The sequence below is a fragment of the Triturus cristatus genome, chromosome 3_1 (assembly GCF_964204655.1).
Source record: "Triturus cristatus chromosome 3_1, aTriCri1.1, whole genome shotgun sequence".
In the NCBI taxonomy this organism is placed as follows: domain Eukaryota; kingdom Metazoa; phylum Chordata; class Amphibia; order Caudata; family Salamandridae; genus Triturus; species Triturus cristatus.
The window spans coordinates 423746095-423763331 of record NC_140583.1 but is presented as its reverse complement, the minus strand read 5'-3'; positions in this window follow the sequence as shown (position 1 = coordinate 423763331).

Below are 17237 nucleotides of genomic sequence, written 5' to 3'. Positions count from 1 at the left end.
GTTTTCTTCTTAGTGTGTTTTATGGAAAGGGTCATCACGAGTACTATTTCTCGAACTATGATTTGGTACTTTCAGAAGTTCCAGTTTACAAACATCTGAACAAATACGATTATTATAAGCAGGAAGAGAGAATGGGAAAGCATTTTGTACCCACAATTACATTAGGCAAGGCTTATGCACATAGACACAATTTAACTTGCACATTAACAGAGAAAGATAAAAAGTTTGTAGATCAAGTAGAAGGTAGACATAGGTGATAAACAGTTAAACTTGATAGTAGGGAGGACGTTTTCAAATGGGCCAAGGAAGAGTTAGCTCATAAGGCTAAGGGAAGTTAAGGTCCAATAGCTCTAGATTGGGAACAATGAGGTAAGCTTTGCATTCAACAAGTACTGGCATGTTATGACACCATCTTCGTAGGACAGAATTCCTGTGAACACACATTTCTGATTGATGCTTCTTCAAAGAAGTTCTTGCAAGAAGCAGTACAAGTGGTGCCAAATGTATACTTTGTATGTGAGAGAAATGCATACGTCTGACTGCCGGACAAATGGTATGGTACTTGTTATGTTGCTGTTGTTTTTCCTAGGATATACCACATAGAAGATTTGAAGAGTTTGGAAGGGAAGTCAGCACATAGAGCGAAACATGGAACAAGTGCAGGTGAGATTGTGGGAGACGTGCTTGGAGCAATGATACCTAGTTTGGGTGTGGTCTTCAATGATATCAAGAATAGAAGGCAGTCAACTAGAGTAGATAAGTTGTTGGTCAATACAGCTCAGTCACTGTTGCTCGTAGATGTGGAGATGGTTTTGATAAGAGCTATGGTGATGCAAAACCGTCTTGCTTTAGACGTGTTATTAGCAAAAGAGGGCAGAGACTGTAAAATGTTGGAGGTCCAACAGTGCTGTATTTATATCCCAGATCGTAGTAAGGATCTGAGGAAGTATATAAGTGACATCACTGAAATGCATCATGAGATACATGACTTGGGAGCTGAGGGAATCTGGGATAAGGTTGGGAAAGGTTTTGGAAAGGTTGAAAGTTAATTTGCGAGTCTTAGGAAAAGATTCATTGGTTATATCTTTAAACCAATAGTGATAGTTGTAGTCTCTCTCCTTTTGTTTTTGGGAATAGTGAGGGCCTATAATTGGCATCAGCCTAGGCAAGCAGAGAATTCTGTCAGAGAAAGGGAAAGAAGAATGGAAATACTGCAGGACTGTCACGATGAGAATCTTAAGCCCTTAGAGAAGTTTTGACAGGGGTGACTGGCTATGACATCTGTTTAGGTCGGTCCTCTCTACAGGGAGTTGTGATAGGTGTGGTGACACTTGTCATCAGAGTGGGTACTGATGTAGCACAAAATTTACTTTTTTATTTGTAGGGGTGCTTCATAATCATGAATACTCCCCACCCGCATATATTCTTTTGTTGTATTAACCTGAGACTGAAGGACTGAACTGCAATAATGTGCATTGTGGTGTAATAGGGACATTTCAACTACTTGTCATTTGTTGAAACATTAACGTGTAGAATTTGTGTCTGCTGATAACAATTATTCATGTATTTGATGTGCTCATGTAAAGTGTTAATTTAGAAGTGCTCAGCAAAGGATGTTGCATGTAATTTCCTAATGTCTGTGTGCCATTTTCTTATGTTGGCCGAATTCTGTAGGCCTGAAATGCATTTTCCCTGGAAACTCGCGCATTAGAGTTAATAATTGAATTTCATGTGCATGGTGAACTTGTTCTTTCTCACAAGTCTGTTGCAGGTGGAAAGATCATCTTTGTTAGTTAGAATAATGTCTTTGTTTTAGGAGTTAGGCTTAGGGAGAAGAGGATACATTGAGCGTTGAAATTGATAGTGGAGAACTGTTGTATTTTCTCACCGGAGTGAGCCTCGGAATCAAGGTAATTTCGCCAAGCTTTGGAGCATCGCTGCCTACTGGAATGTTACCTATGAGGAGGTAGCCCGACTGGAAGGCGAGATTCGCAAAGGACTTACGTGTGTTATTGATGTATCCTATTTAGGGAAAGCGTCAGGGGACTTCTGCCTTGACTTGAGACTTCTTAGGAAGGCTTCACACGCTAACACCTTAACTTATTTTGCCTTGGGAAAGGCTATTTAGGGATGTCACTTTAGCGCTAGAGTAGGGACAGATTAATGCTTTATACCCACAAATTTCACAATGAAGGGGAATCTGGATGTCTGCTCCGTAATCTTTTGTATCCTGATTCTCTAACTAATCATTTTGTGCATGTTGCACTGCCTTAACTTTATCCATAGATTTGGCTTTGTATTAGTTCCAATGTATTTCTACACCCTCACCTTGAGGTGCTTGTATGTCCAGTTATTTGTGGCTTTGTAATAAATCAGCTAAATTTAATTGGTAGTCTTTGATTCTTTAGAGTCATAGTAAATTGGAACTGAAATGATTGATCTGCTAACGATTTCTCCCCCCCCATGCTTTTATGCTGAGAAAAAGTACCATCGACTCAAGGAACCCAGCTCCTTCAAGATTGAACTGAAGAATACAGACGTTCTGATGTTTGTCCATTGCACCAATGGGGACAGTTGGCAAAAATAATTCTGCAAAGCTCAACATAATTTCAGCTTATTAATATCTGATATTCCAGTTTGACAAGAAACTCTGCTAGCTGTGTGTAGTTGAAATGTAAGGACAAATCGGTACATTCCAGATAGGTTTACATTCATTCACTAATGTACACTCTTTGAGGACAAGGAAGTCAACATTTAGAAAGAGGTTATTTTCTTGACCTCCCTAGGAAGAAGTAAGGCCTATAGTGAGAGAGAGAAGACAATAAATTATGAGATACCTTGTCTAATGGATTCTGGATGGTGTTCACCTATGAGAGGATAGTTGAAGGAATGGCTTAGGGTAGACGTGTGATAGCTTAAAAGGAAACAAGGAATAATGATCTATAATGCAATTATTACATTCTGATATTATTCATATCTTACAGTTAGTAAATTTGCCACATGCTTCCTGAAACAGAACGTTGACAAAAGCCGCACCGTACCAGGAGACCCTCTCCTGGTACAGGAGCACATGAAAAGAGCAGTGTGTCGGGTAAAGAAGTAAACATTAGGAATGTGTTAGAAATGAACTATATTGAACATTCTAAAGAGAGGACAATATCAGAAGGGGGAAAAACACAACAAAGTTGTGGGAAATGCTAATGTTGGGTGAGGTAAGTGATTGTAAGAACCTTGCAACACAGAATGTTGGGAGGCACAGAAGGTTCCCGGCTTCCGGTACTTAAAGTTCCAATAATAGCACCCATCCTATCCTAGTTAGGAAGAGAGCATTTCTGATTGGTTCTCTTTCTATAGTTACACTGCCAATCCCTCTCAGCCTCTCTCCATCTGTCACCTTCTCCAACCCATCCCTGGTATTGCTCTACGTGGCTTAATGTATGATGTTTTCATATGTGTAGGGCTAAACTCTTCTTAACCCCTTCGCTGCCATGCCTTTTTCCCCCTGTGCTAAGGCTTTTTTTGGCTATTTGGGGTTGTTCGCGCTTAAGCCCCTGCAACTTTTTGACCACTTTCTGATGCCAAATTTGCGTCCTCTTCTTCCAACATCATGGGGATTTTAAAGGTACCCAGGGTTTGTGGATTCCCCGGAGGGGACCCAAAAATTAGCCAAAATATAGCTAAATTTTGTGGGGGGGTTTGAAAAATGGACCTACAGATGAAAGCGTTTAGTTTTTCCCTGAAAATTGTATCAACAAAGGACTTGTGGTGCTGAAATCAACATTTTCTCAGCTTTCAGGAACAAGCAGACTTTTGTCAGAAAACCAACATTATTTACACAGTTTTGGCATTTTTCTGAGACATAGCCTATTTTTGCTATTTTTTGTGCTTTCAACCTCATTCCAGTTAATGGTAGAAATGTGTATGAAAGCAATAATGGATCCTGGAAAGCTATACATTTTAGAAAAGTAGACAAAATTCTGAATTAAGCAAGGGGTCATTTGTGTAGATCCTTCAAGGTTTCTTTATAGAAACTAACAGTTGAATATGGGAAAAATTGAAAATTAGTTGAACCAAACAGCCATTTGTGTCAACGTTTTCACCTGTAACTTCTTCTAATTATGACAGCTGTTTAAAAGCAATATACCGTTCCATCCGCTGGACCTTTCTGGTTGTGGGGGTAAATAGGACTTGTAGGTTCGCCAAGAACCCAACAAACCCAGAGCCAATAACTGAGCAGTGTCTTGAAATGGTTTTTTATTATGCACCGGGTATATAGCAATTCATTTGAGAAGATATATACATGGAAAAATCGGTATGAAAGACACCTGTGTATTTCTGAAATTGGAACAAAATATAGAGTTAACAAACAGTAGTTATTTGCACATTTCCAAAATTGTGAGTACCCATACTATTATGAGAATTATGTCATTTTTCAAAATGACTTCTTTTTTACACATTGTCTTTCATTTGGAAGGCAGAAATGCATTGAAGGTCAATAGGTAATAACGGTTGCTCTAGAATTCTGTGTTACCCAAAGTCTCCCGATAAAAATGGTACCTCACTTGTGTGGGTAGGCCAAGTGCACGCGACAGGAAACGGCTCAAAACGCAACGTGAACACACTTTATTTTTACAGTGAAAACTGGCTCTTTTTTTTTGCAAACTGCTTAGCTGTAGATTTTGAACCCTAGCTCTGCCGGTACCTAGGGAAACCGAGCAAACCTATAAATTTTGGAAAACTAGACACCCAGGGGAATCAAGGATGGGGTGACTTGACTGGCTCTCACCGGGTTCTATTACCCAGAATCCCTTGCAAACCTAAACAATTGTAAATAAAAACCACATGTTCCTCACATTTCTGTGGTGGAAAGTTCTGGGATCTGTGTGGATCTACAAAATTCCACCCACCCGCGTTCCCCAAAGTCTTCTGAGAAAAATGGTACCTCACTTGTGTGGGTAGGCCTACTGCCCATGACAGGAAACGGCCTAAAACACAACGTGGACACACCACATTTTCACAGTGAAAACTGACCCTTTTTTTTCAAAGTGCCTAGCTGCAGATTTTGAACTCTAACTCTGCCAGCACCTAGGGAAACCTAGCAAACCTATACATTTTTTATGCATTTTAATAGTGAATGAAATTACTTTTGGTAATCATTTTTTTGTATATGTAAAAAAAGACACATTTTTAGATTCAACATTTACACAATAAATAATTTAAAGCAAGAAAACAATAATTAACCCGACGGAAAAAACAGTAGGACATGTAGACAATACATACAATACATTAATATGTCCAAAAGCACAGTGAATTGCCTATAAGAAGAAAAAAACACAGTGTATCTTACAATGTAGCATACAAAAGAAAAAACAATGACAAGACACAAGAGCGCTGACGTGCGTTTCGGAGATCCCACAATATCCAATGTGCTCCTTCCTCAGGGCGCAGATAGCATAACAGTCTTAATAGAAATGGTACATTGTTTAAGACCGGATATATATATTTACATGTCGGGCTTCATTCACAAAGAGGCTGTCAGTTTAAAGGAAAAACACGTTCCTAGAGGGATTCAATGGTCCCCGAAGTGAACGAGCTTAGAACACCAATCTCAAATGCGTAAATTTCAGATGGAATACTCAGGCATAGAGAGCCCAATATGATGCATGGAGTGAAACCAAATTGAAAAGGATTCAATCGTAAAGAACTTGTAAACATGCATGAAGAAATCTGCTGAAATAATATTTTGGCACCAGGGCTGAGATGTTACAGATTAGCCGCTGGTCTAAAGGAAACAGATGTAAGCCAATTGCATCTAATGATCCCCGGGCGTCACAGGAATCAAGTAGGTGACAAGGCACCTCGTAGAGAACAATAAGTCCTGCAGCAAGCCGTCAAGCAGGTCGTGGCTCTGCTTAAAATGCACTTATTTATAGTACTTTCTGGACGGGGCGTAACAGGAATCAAATAAGTGACAAGGCGCCTCGTAAGGAACAGCGAGTCCTGCAGCAGGCCGTCAAACGGGTCGCGACTCTGCTTAAAATGCACTTACTTATAGTACCTCCTGGGCGGGAAGTGTAGAAAACCACGTAGCATTTCCTGACATGGAGCAAAACAATGGTCTACCTTTATGACAATGTGTCCATTAGCATGCTTTTATAAACGATATAGTGGATATTCTCTACTGGCTAGGTTGTCATAGGCAGATTAAGCTTGATTGTGCCGCTACAAACCAGTGCAAATTTAGAAGGAGCAGAAAGTATCTCAAGGGGAAATTGATCTGATTTTGGGAAAAGGTCACCCATGTTTATAGACCGATTGAACCATGAAGTATATCTGTAGGTTTGATTTAGTAATGTAACTCAGAAAAAGGTGCATTTGAGACCACAGGGATCATTCAGACCAGGACAGGTGGATCAAAAGATCAGCGGAATCTATGTCTTTTGATTCCGTGGTAGAATACTGCCTTCAACATGTAGACATCTCCACAACACAAGCAGAGATCTCTGTGCCTTTAGTGGAGCATGCATCATACATAGACCTGTCCCAACAGGTTTAAATCTCAATTTTGGAACAGGAAGACTTTTCAGATTTCTTAATCAATTTAGATAATGTGCATGACTGTACAATTCTTTTTAATGCATTTTAATGCTATCAATGCTTTTTTTTTTAGAAAAAGTACAGTAATTGTAATTAATCTAACCCGTACTGTCTGGTACTTAAACCAGTTCGGAAGGGTAGAAGAAATTACAGGCAAAAAACTGCTGCAATGATCAATATTGTCAATGATTGTTGCTCCTAACACAACACCCTGTCCCATTTGATAAGGAGAGGCAGGAGATTTCTTGGTTTTTAGCTCTTAGCTATAGATATCTTTGGCTTTCTGTTGGCTCGACATGCTGTCTCCAATACACATGGAGTGCGCTTTGGGTTAGCCCTTGCTCATAATAGGATGGCTTTATTTTCTGTCACAATTTCCTCTTCCATTTGATTACTTCCCTATTCTTGTGTTTGTCCCACCTAGGAGCTATTAGTTCTTATAGTGTTCTGATTGGTTGTCTTTTGTCCTTTAACTGCTGAAGTTGCTTGCATTCATTGAACAACTTTTTCCCTTTTCTTTAAGCCCTTCATGGGAGTGCATGTGTTTTCTTGCTCTCTTTCCCATGTGCTGTTTTCCCCTTCACTTTGTACCACCCTCATTTGCTCTTTGTCTTGCTTTTTCTGCACAACCCCAGTTCATCCTTGTTCTCCTTGTTGCCTCTCCTGACGCGTCCCAAGCTCATTTATTGCTCCACCCACTTCATTCCTCTCATTTTCTAAATGTACCCCTCCCTGCTTGTCGTCCTCTTTCCCTACACCTTTGCAGATTATTACTGGTTTTTTTGTTGCATGTTAACCACAGACATGCACCTTACAATGGATTTTTACCCATTTCAGGATGGCCCATGAGTGTGCATGCACACACTTGCACTGTAAGGGACCAAGAAAGGGATTTGTATTATTTAAACAAACCCATTCCAACATGGCCACCGCATGTGTTTGTGTGCTTGCACCACCGTTACTGTTGAATTTTTTTGTTCAAATAGTACAAATGCATTCATCGATTCCCACCATGGATGCCTGTACATCTACGGTAGCCATTTTGTATGAATTTCTAATCTTTGAGCAAACTCATTTAAAAATGGTCATTGCAACTATCTAACGAAAAAGTATTGTCAAAGCCACTAGGTTTTACTTCTATAACTTGTATATTTTCTCAGTGTTTGTTCTTTTATCTCTCTCTCATGCATCTCTATATTTCCTTTCAAACACCAATGCAACTCTCTCTGTCCTTCTTACACACGTCTCTATACCTCTCTTACTCTCTCTTAAACACCTATCTGCTTGTTGTCATGCACCCACCTCTACTGTCTTTTAAATAAAGAAACGCTGGAACTCTTTTAGTTCCCACTGTACACCGTAGACCTGTGACATAAGCGTTGGAGGGATGAGTTGAAAACAGGCTTAGAATGTTGAGTTCTGACGTACACGCAGCAGAATAAAGACGCATACAAATACTCTCCTTTTGTGGTTTGGTTACTGGCGAGTACCGGGGCTGCTAGGACGTTACACCACCCTCTCAAAAACACTTTCTGTCTCTTTGCTCTCTCACGCGCCCACCATAATCACACGGTCTTTCCCTCACACAATATTTCCCTCTCTCTATTTATTGTCTCTTTTCCTCTCACTCCTTTTCTCTCTCTCCATTGCTCTCTGTCTTTCTGTTTCTCTTTCTCGCTATTCCCATTCCTAGCAGGCCACCCTCCTCTCTCCTGGTTTATGGCACATCTTCTCGCTTTCCGCTATAAGGCCATGGAAGGTCTCTCTTGGAGCCCAAACACTGCAGGCCTTCTTTTCAGAAGCAGTTACTGTTATGGGACGGCTGCCATCGCCTGACTCTGAAAGAAGCCAGAGGCCTTGCTTCTTGCTGCGGCGCGGCCTCCTTTGACAATGCCGCCTTTGTTTGTCCATGTTTATTTAAAGGTTGCGTTTCCTGCTCCACGGATCGTTATATCAAATATCAATCAAAGGAGTATCAAAATGCATGAGCGTAATAGAGGAGCAGTGGGAGAAAGATGGCATAATCCTAGCTGGAGAGGTTACCACTGCTGTCTGCTTCCGTGCATTCATTAGTATCCCTGCTCCAGACGAAGACCGCGTCCTGCTTCAACCACCGGCAGGGGCACCGCGCCCTCACCCTCCCTTGTTAGCAAGCACCCATCTATTGTGCAAGGTCACTCAAGGTCACGACATCCCCCTTCAACTCCTCCATTGTTCCCAGTAATGTAAGAAAACTCTTTGAGTGGAGCTGTTTGCTTTTTCAAATATTGTATTTCTGAAATATCTGCCACGTTATTGTAAGGAGTTTTTAAAGTGGCATACGCACAAATACAGCCTAGTATACAAAGCACTCAACTTTATTTATTTCCCAAAGTGTGCCCCTGTTCCACATTATGGCCTTATTATAGGAGAGACGGTAAGGTTATGCTCAGGGCTTCATCGCCTGTTATTTCGATAATGTAAGACGTGCTTGCTACCACCACCATGTCAGCAGTGTTGTTCGGCGTTGGATCATGTGACTCCTTACGTTTCTTTGAACTTCTACAAAGTTCACAGGCAGTTCAGCACCTACAGGTCTCCTTGGTCATTGCGTGCTATATAAATGTGGCCAGCAGGCGTAGTATAGAGCACTACCTACTCCTAGGCCTGTTAATAGCCTATCACTGGTTCCTCTATGTACGGAACCCTGATTCCACAGGGCACCCTCCCAGAAACACTGCCCAGGAGTCTGTGCCTTAACATTCAGAGCAGGTGTCTCTGCTAATGATGGTGTCTCAGTATTCGCTCAGGGCTAGTAACCTGTGTTGTACTGTCAGTTACTCTATATCTCATGGAAACCTGCAATCCCTGTATAAAAGCGCTTCTCTAATACACTTATTGCAGTCGGGCTGTAACGTGACGTAGTTGCTCAACTTTAGCAACTTATAACAGAGTATCTGGTGCTTGTTATTACGTGTTATCCTTGACTGAACTCGTGTGTTAAAATATATTATTGATTTTGGAACTGTAAGGTGTCGCAGACTTGCATTATCAGCTGAGTGAAGAATCACAAACTGATCAGTAATGTCTCTATAATATGTGGTTTTGCATTTTGGTTTGGAATTGGCACCTTCTTTATTGTTGGAAAGTTTTAGTAGCGTGGAATCATGGACATATACTACTTAAAATCTAGGGGCCAGCATGCAAAAACCTATTGGGCCATGTACATAGCCTATTTAGCGAGTCACCATTTTTTTGCGACTCGCTAAATAGCTTTCGCAACTCGCTATTTGACAGGGGTGTTCCCTCCCAAATAGCGACTTTCAAAACCATGTACAAATGTTTTGCAACCACAATTGCGGTCACAAAACACTCGCAATTACCACCTACTTCAAGTAGGTGATAATGCATTCGCTAATGCTGTATTTAAAAGCAGTCCCAGACATAGTGGTCTGCTGAGCCCAGCAGTTCACCATCCCTGGGAGGGCTGGCATTCCCAATGGGCTCGCAAATTGTAAGAGGCTCATTAATATTAATGAGCCTCGCAATTTGAGACCCCACTGGGAATCACAAACAATGTTAAACACACTGTTGTACATTTCATTTAGCGCCTCGCAATTTGCGACTCGCCATGTGGAGCTAAATGAAATGGTCGTACATATGGCCCTAATTGTATTTTTCTTGCTGCAATGATGCAATTTGCTACCAAAGTACAGGCATGCTGATATTCCTGTTCTGCAATCTGTAGCATCAAAAAGAAACAACCCTGATTTGTGGGAAATCCCGAGTCCTGCTGTGGATGAATAACAGGCATATAGGAGGTGTGGGGACTCCCTGGGCTCATTCAAGGAGGAGGAGGGCGGAGGGGTGGGGGTATTAGAGGGAGAAGGGAAGCTGACTGGCCGCATTGCCCTTTCAATGCTGAGCCTCCACCTTGTAATTGGATGGCAGGAGGTGATTGGCAGAACCTTGAAGAAAGGAGGATAGCTCAAAGTATCAAGCTCGATAAAAAATGAAAATAGGGTAATAGTCTGACTGTCTCTCTATGCTTTTCTGCATAGTTTTCTCCATACAGTTCAATATCCGATCAATATAAAACAGATTATACAGCTATGTTACAGTGTCTGTTTCCACAGTTCTGTTTCCAGAGGTTGCCTCCAGTGGTCGCATTACAGATAGTGCCTCGGAGGTGCAACAGGCATGTTTGTGTGCTTTTGGCACCTCTGGGGCACTATGGTTTAACAGAAGGGGCTGCAGATACTTGTTTGGCCTCTTTTGTAATACTGAGGGCACTGACGCACATGTGGAACCAGCTATCTTCAGTGGGCTTTCCCTCATTTGCATGGGGTCTGCCCCCATGCAAATGAAGACATCACTTAGCTTCTGCATCCACTCCGTATTATGAATGGGGGTGCAAAGGCAACATGCCCATAGAAGGCCCATTGAAAATGGCCACGCAAATGGGGCACCCCCTGAGGGCAGCCCTCTGGAAGTGGTAAAGGACACCCCCCTGCAGGCGGGTGTAGTTACTCACTGCACCCTCTTTGAAGGTTACCACCTTCACAGAGAAACACGAAGTGACTTTGAAGCTTCTGCTCCTTATTAAACGAATAGGAGTCCCAGGGCAGTGTGAGATCATGGGTGCCCTAAAGGCAGCACAGTCATCATGATTGGGCACACTGTCCCTATTTGCAGCCGGCTTATCTGTTTAAAGATGTGCCATGGTGCAAAAAAGGACAGTGCACCCTATCAGTAATACGGGCCCAGGTGCTCTTTAACCTGCCTCTTTTTTGTTTGCCTTGTAGGGTCCACTGAAGAGCTATTCTTGTGATGGAGTCACGTTATCTTCTGATGGTGTGTTCTATTCATCTCTATATTTTTCTCATAATGATAGTGTCAATGTTTCCTTGCTTGCACCTGGTGAGCAATTCTGGGTTGGAGATGGTTTGCTGCAGAAAATGGAGTGTCTTGTTCTCCATTACTTCTGCAGCTGTATAATTTGATTCCTAAATTTGTTCAATTCATTCAGACTTTAAATCCGCGTTTTTGGTCCATGTTCTAAAAAAAAGCCTCCTTGGGATCAGCAAACCAATAAGCTTTGGACCTTCTCTGTCCTCTCATGCTTAGAAGGGGCCAGAGAAAATCTACAGTGCTCAACTTTGCAAGACATGGAGTAGAACATCTGAAAGTCAAATCTCAAATTCCAGTGTACAGTCTATCCACAGAAACAAAGCCATACAGCATTAGATGCCTCTGTGCATGCCTCTGGCCTTCTAGTTCTGTTCAATATCTGTTTTCTTTGACCTATTCGTCGGTTTCTTTTTTTATCTTAGAATTGCCCTAACCAGAAAGGAGCAAGGTATAGTGCATATAAAAAATATTAAATGGCCTTAGTTATATTTTGGCAGTCAAGGACTTGATCACAATTATGGTGGACATTTTGTCCACCGTATTACAAGTACCATCGATTTGAATGCACTGCCGAATTTGGGACAAAATATCTTGTCCACTATGATCCAAATATAGCTCAAAGTCGATATAAGCTTGCCTTCCATGCTACACTTAAAGGTTAACCAAAGTGGTGTCATGATAGTATTATAGTAGTCCACTTCTTCCTAAGTAGATATTTCTATTGAACAGAAACTGCAGCACTTGGCAGACTGTTGGGTTTCAATATGTTGTACAAAAGAGATCTACCGGCACCAATAAGTCTGAGAAGAGCCATTGTGTGGTTCATTGATGATTATATTGAAATGTCCCTGAATGGTACACACCAGGAAATGTCAATTAAAAAGGGGGGTGAGGGGAGACATAGATGGATTCTATTGTTGTGTGACACAATATTCTAATGGGTGAGAGCAAAGCACTAGGAAAGTGGATGACCTAAAACACATACCACATAGAGAAAGTAGAAATCTGGAAACTATGATTCCAGTCCTTAATTTGAGCTGGAGTTTGCCGATTCTCTATACCAGCCCTTAATTTTCAACACCAGCTCTTATATATAACAGTCCACCACATGGTGGCTTTATTTGTCTGTTTTTGAACAGAGCACATCAGCCCAATGTTTTACAATTTGATATACATGAAAACATAACACCAGCTCATCCAAGACGTAGTTACAGCTTCGGGTGACATGGACTGATCCAAATGATCACATTTGTGCGAGTGCGATGGTTAGTAGGTTTGTTGGTACTGGCATTTGGCACCATTGGCAGAGGTAGTGGGTGTGCAAGCTGAGAAATACCTTGAACTCTGCCACTTTTTTATTTGTTTATTTATATAAATTGAGTACTATGGGAAACGTATTCAAAGATTGTTGTTTAGTGAACCTTCCTTATGGCCAGCAGCTAAGCAAGACTAACAAAGGGTTCATAGTCTGGAAACATATAATTACAGGCTGTGGATGAGACAGAAGTCGCAGAATTGATGTGAGGGATGGCTGAGCTCCCACACCGATAAGTAAAATATTTCATAGAGGAAGCAAGCTTCAAAAATTGTAACCTTATTTCACCATGGACTCTGCTTAAAGCAGTCTTCAGAGAAAATTATTGAATGTTGTGTGTAGCAAAAAAAAACACAACATGGTTGGGGAAATAACCTTAAGCCCACACCAAGGTTAAAAAAGACAACAGTTTAACAAGTATAATTAACACATTTCTAGATAATCAGACAATGAGTTGAAAAAAAATGGTAAAAATCATAACCTTCCATTGACGGGAAAACTTAGAGACAATTTAAATTCCCTAAAATGTTCAGGTGTCGACCTGAAGCCTGAATGAAAGCTAGGCTCCTCCACTAGTAACTGCACACAGTTGTATAGACATTGATGGTAGAGGCTTGGATAAGATGTATTTTCCTCTGCACTTAGAAATTTGTTTGGGGGCGTGGCTTGGCGCCCGAGAGGTATGGCGGCGCAGGGGTAGGCTCTCCGGTGCGCCTGGCAGACCCCATGACACCAGGCAGCTTTCTTCGCCGCTGGAGACCAACGCGGCATTATGAAGATTACGGGAGCATTTTAACGGCGTCTGCGACTCCATAGATGTTATCTGGAAGGACTTATGCTTGGCAGTGTTTCATCATGGCCCCGTTTTGCCGTGGCCGCCATTTTCTCTTTTTTTTTCCTTTTGCGCGATAGCGCATCGCTTCTTTTAATTGCAGTAAGGAAGCTATTTATTCCCATTATGGCTTGCATGCCTTCCAAATGAGCTCAGAACTGCAATTTTGCTGTTTATTTATGTTGGAGATGAGTCTTGGTGAAAGAAGTGCCTCCCATTTGATTTTTGCTGAGGTGTTGATGGTGCGCTGTGGGGAGCAGCCATTTTGTGCCTGTTGAAGAATTGCTGAGGCATTTCTTCATGACTTTTCACAACGTTGCAGATATAGCATTTGCTTACCTATGCCCTCAGCGTACCCAGAGTGGGGGAGCTCTTCTTTTTTACGACGAAACATCTTCAGCAACGTTGCATAATTTTTGCCGCATCCTGCATATTTTCTGCTATACGTAGTGCAATCACTACGTGTTCATTATTACGCTCCCATACTGCGTAGCTCTCCTCGCATTCTCACTTAGGAAGAGACATTATTGCGCTTCAACATTTATTCAGTTTCAAATGATAACCACTCTTCTTTGCTTGCACTTCAATGCCTCGCTTGTCTGTTGTTGAACTGTCTCTCTTTTCCTAGGAGGTACATAATTTTGCATAATGTTTGCTCTCCAAGTGCTCTATCTTTGTACTTTTGTTCAGAAGGGGGTGTTATGGACGTGATTTATGGGCAGAACGATAGCGTTACACTCCTCATCTATTAAACCCAAGCACATATTTATTAAGAACTCAAGGATATTTTCTGAATTCTCCAAATTAGAGAATTTTTCAACGTCCTCTCCTCACAGCTTGGAGATTACAATGGATTCATCTTCTGTACTCCTGGGGAAATCTAACACTAAACGTCTAAAAAAGGATCCCCCCTCGCCACCTAAACCAGTTTCCATGGAGCTACTGCTGGAGGAAATCAGAGCTTTATGGAAGAGACCAACACCAAATTGCAAACTTTAACGGACAACTGGTCCCAACTTGAAACAAGGGTCTCCACTCCTCAGTGGAACAAAGTGTTTCTTCCCTAAAAGAAACTTGTGTTAGTGTCTCTCAACTACACTCACAAGTCTCATTACTTCAACATCAAGTGGAAGGCCTGGCGAATTGTAACAGGCGGAACAATCTTCGTAATTACGGCCTGGAGGACGGCCTTGAAGGATCTGACTCTCTCACCTTTTTCAAATCATTCCTCCCCAAATTATTACACATGCCAGAAGGGACGATGCTCAACATCCAACGCGCACATAGATTGGGCCGAGTTCCAGCTCAAGCTTCAGCTTCACAACTACCAAGAGGAGTCATCTTATACTTTTTAGAGTATACAGACTTATTGAAAGTGCTATCTGCGGTCAAAGCTTCTCCAAAGATCACATGGTCGGGCTCATCTCTAATCTTTGCACAGGACTATGCCAAGGCCTCTGCTAACCGACGTAAGGCTTTTCTAAACATGAGAGCTGACTTACGTTCGATAGGAGCTCGTTACAGCCTTTTCCATCCCTGCCTCTTTACCTACAATAACAGAACAACAACGTACTAAGATCCTCTGTGCCTACAAAGCTTCATTAACTCTTCTAAAACAATGGCTATGGATTCTTCGGGCCCTTCTTCTTCATTTAAGACTTGATGACTTCATTTTTCTCCAATTGAGCTTCTCTAGGCCTTGTTCTCTCTTAATAATGTTTGATGTTCCATGAATTAATTTATTCAGTTTTTCGAATATTTGTTATATTTATTTGTTATTATTTTTTTTGTATTATTATGTTTTAACATTTCCGTACGCAGGTTTATTGTCATCGTTGGTTATTCCTGTTTACGTCCTCTTCAGCAACTCCACTTAAACTCATTGTTTCTTGTCTCCACAGATTTTGTCCCTTGTTTCATGGCGTCTTCCTGGTTCACCGTTTAGCTGACCCTGGATATGTCGTCTGCTTCATGTGGTTCCACCCTCCTCCTCGTGTTTTTCCTGATCGTGTTCCCCCGACCTTTCCTTATGTTGGTATGTTTTCTTTTTGTATCTTCTTTCTCTCTTTGTTCCTAAATGTTATCCTACTCCCTCCCCTAAGCACTCTTCCTATCTTTTCTCTGGGTGTCGTTCTCTTCCTACTCTCCTGTGGTCTCTTTCACTTTGCTATTTTATCTACTTTCCACACTTTTTTCTATCGTGACATTGATACTATTTCAACTTCTCTTGTCTTCTTCCTTCACGTTTTTTACCACTGTTATATTGAATTGGGTTCTTATTTCAAATTTCTCTATCACTTTACTTTTAGTAACTTATGTCATTAAAGTGTATTACGTGGAACGTTAAGGGTTTGCATTCCCCCATTAAGAGACAAAGAGTTCTGTCTCAACTTGCCAAATTAGATGTTTATATTGCATTCCTGCAAGAAACTCACCTTTCAGATACTGAATCTTTAAAACTAAAAAGAGGCTGGGTAGGTGAAGTTTTATTTTCCCTAGGAGATGGCAAACTTAACGGAGTAATGGTATTGTGTCGTAAATCCCTCTCATACTTAGTTCTTTCCAGCCGCGGCCCGTGGAGGGAGATCCGTGGGGCGGTAAGGCGGGGCGGGGGAGGGGCAGGGTGGGGTGTTCTAAAAACCGGAATATGGACAATTGCAGGTAAGTAAACAATTAAATAAATAAAACTAATTTCGTAGCGCGCGCTGCAGTCGCGTTTCAGCAAATTACAGTTAACTGGAAAGACTTCTCTAAAATCTCATATAGAGCATGGTGGTACAATGTTTGTCATAATCACAGATTGGCCACCTCTTTTGTACACCCTATACACATGGCACCAAAATGACTGGATGTATGGCTACCTGTTACAATGTATGTTGACATAAGTGCCTTACGGTCTTTCTGGCCGCAGCCAGCTCAACAAGAAGTCTCTAAACCCCCTTGAAACCTTTAAACGTTCTTAATTATTTGGTATCTCTATATTTTCCATGATTATACACATCATTTGTTCTTTTTTATTTTTTACTTTTGTGCCTGATTCATACAATCTTATTGGAGTAGTTTTCTTAAGTGATTTCTCGTATATGCTATGCACTTAATATTGTGAACTTTGTATTGACACCCATGTTTCCATTAATAAAATTATTCTGAACGTAAAAAAAAAATGTGTTTGGAGCAATTTGTATCATCCTGCAGGGCCTACCGGTGTAGGACTCCAGAAGTGCCACTCCTGGCATTAATGTTGTTAGACCTCACAGGAAACGTGCTAAGTGCATGTTTATGTTAAGTATTTGTGTTGTATAATGGTGGAGCCAAAGTTACGCTGCTCCAGTCCCCCCTTTGATGGCGAATCAAGCCATCACATCTTTTATCAGATGGACAAATCACAATCTGTTTTTTTTCATCATCTTTCTTCTGGATTCCTGCAGAAACTTCATGCCTTCATGCCATCATAGTATTTGCTTTGTCTATTTTCTAGTTCTACGTCTACTCTCTTTCAGGCACATTTGTATCCCTCATAGATTGCAAACCAGAATAACCAACAAAGAGCAATTGTCACTCAAGGTTTCAAGATGCTCCAAGCAATTACACTTCCTAAATTTC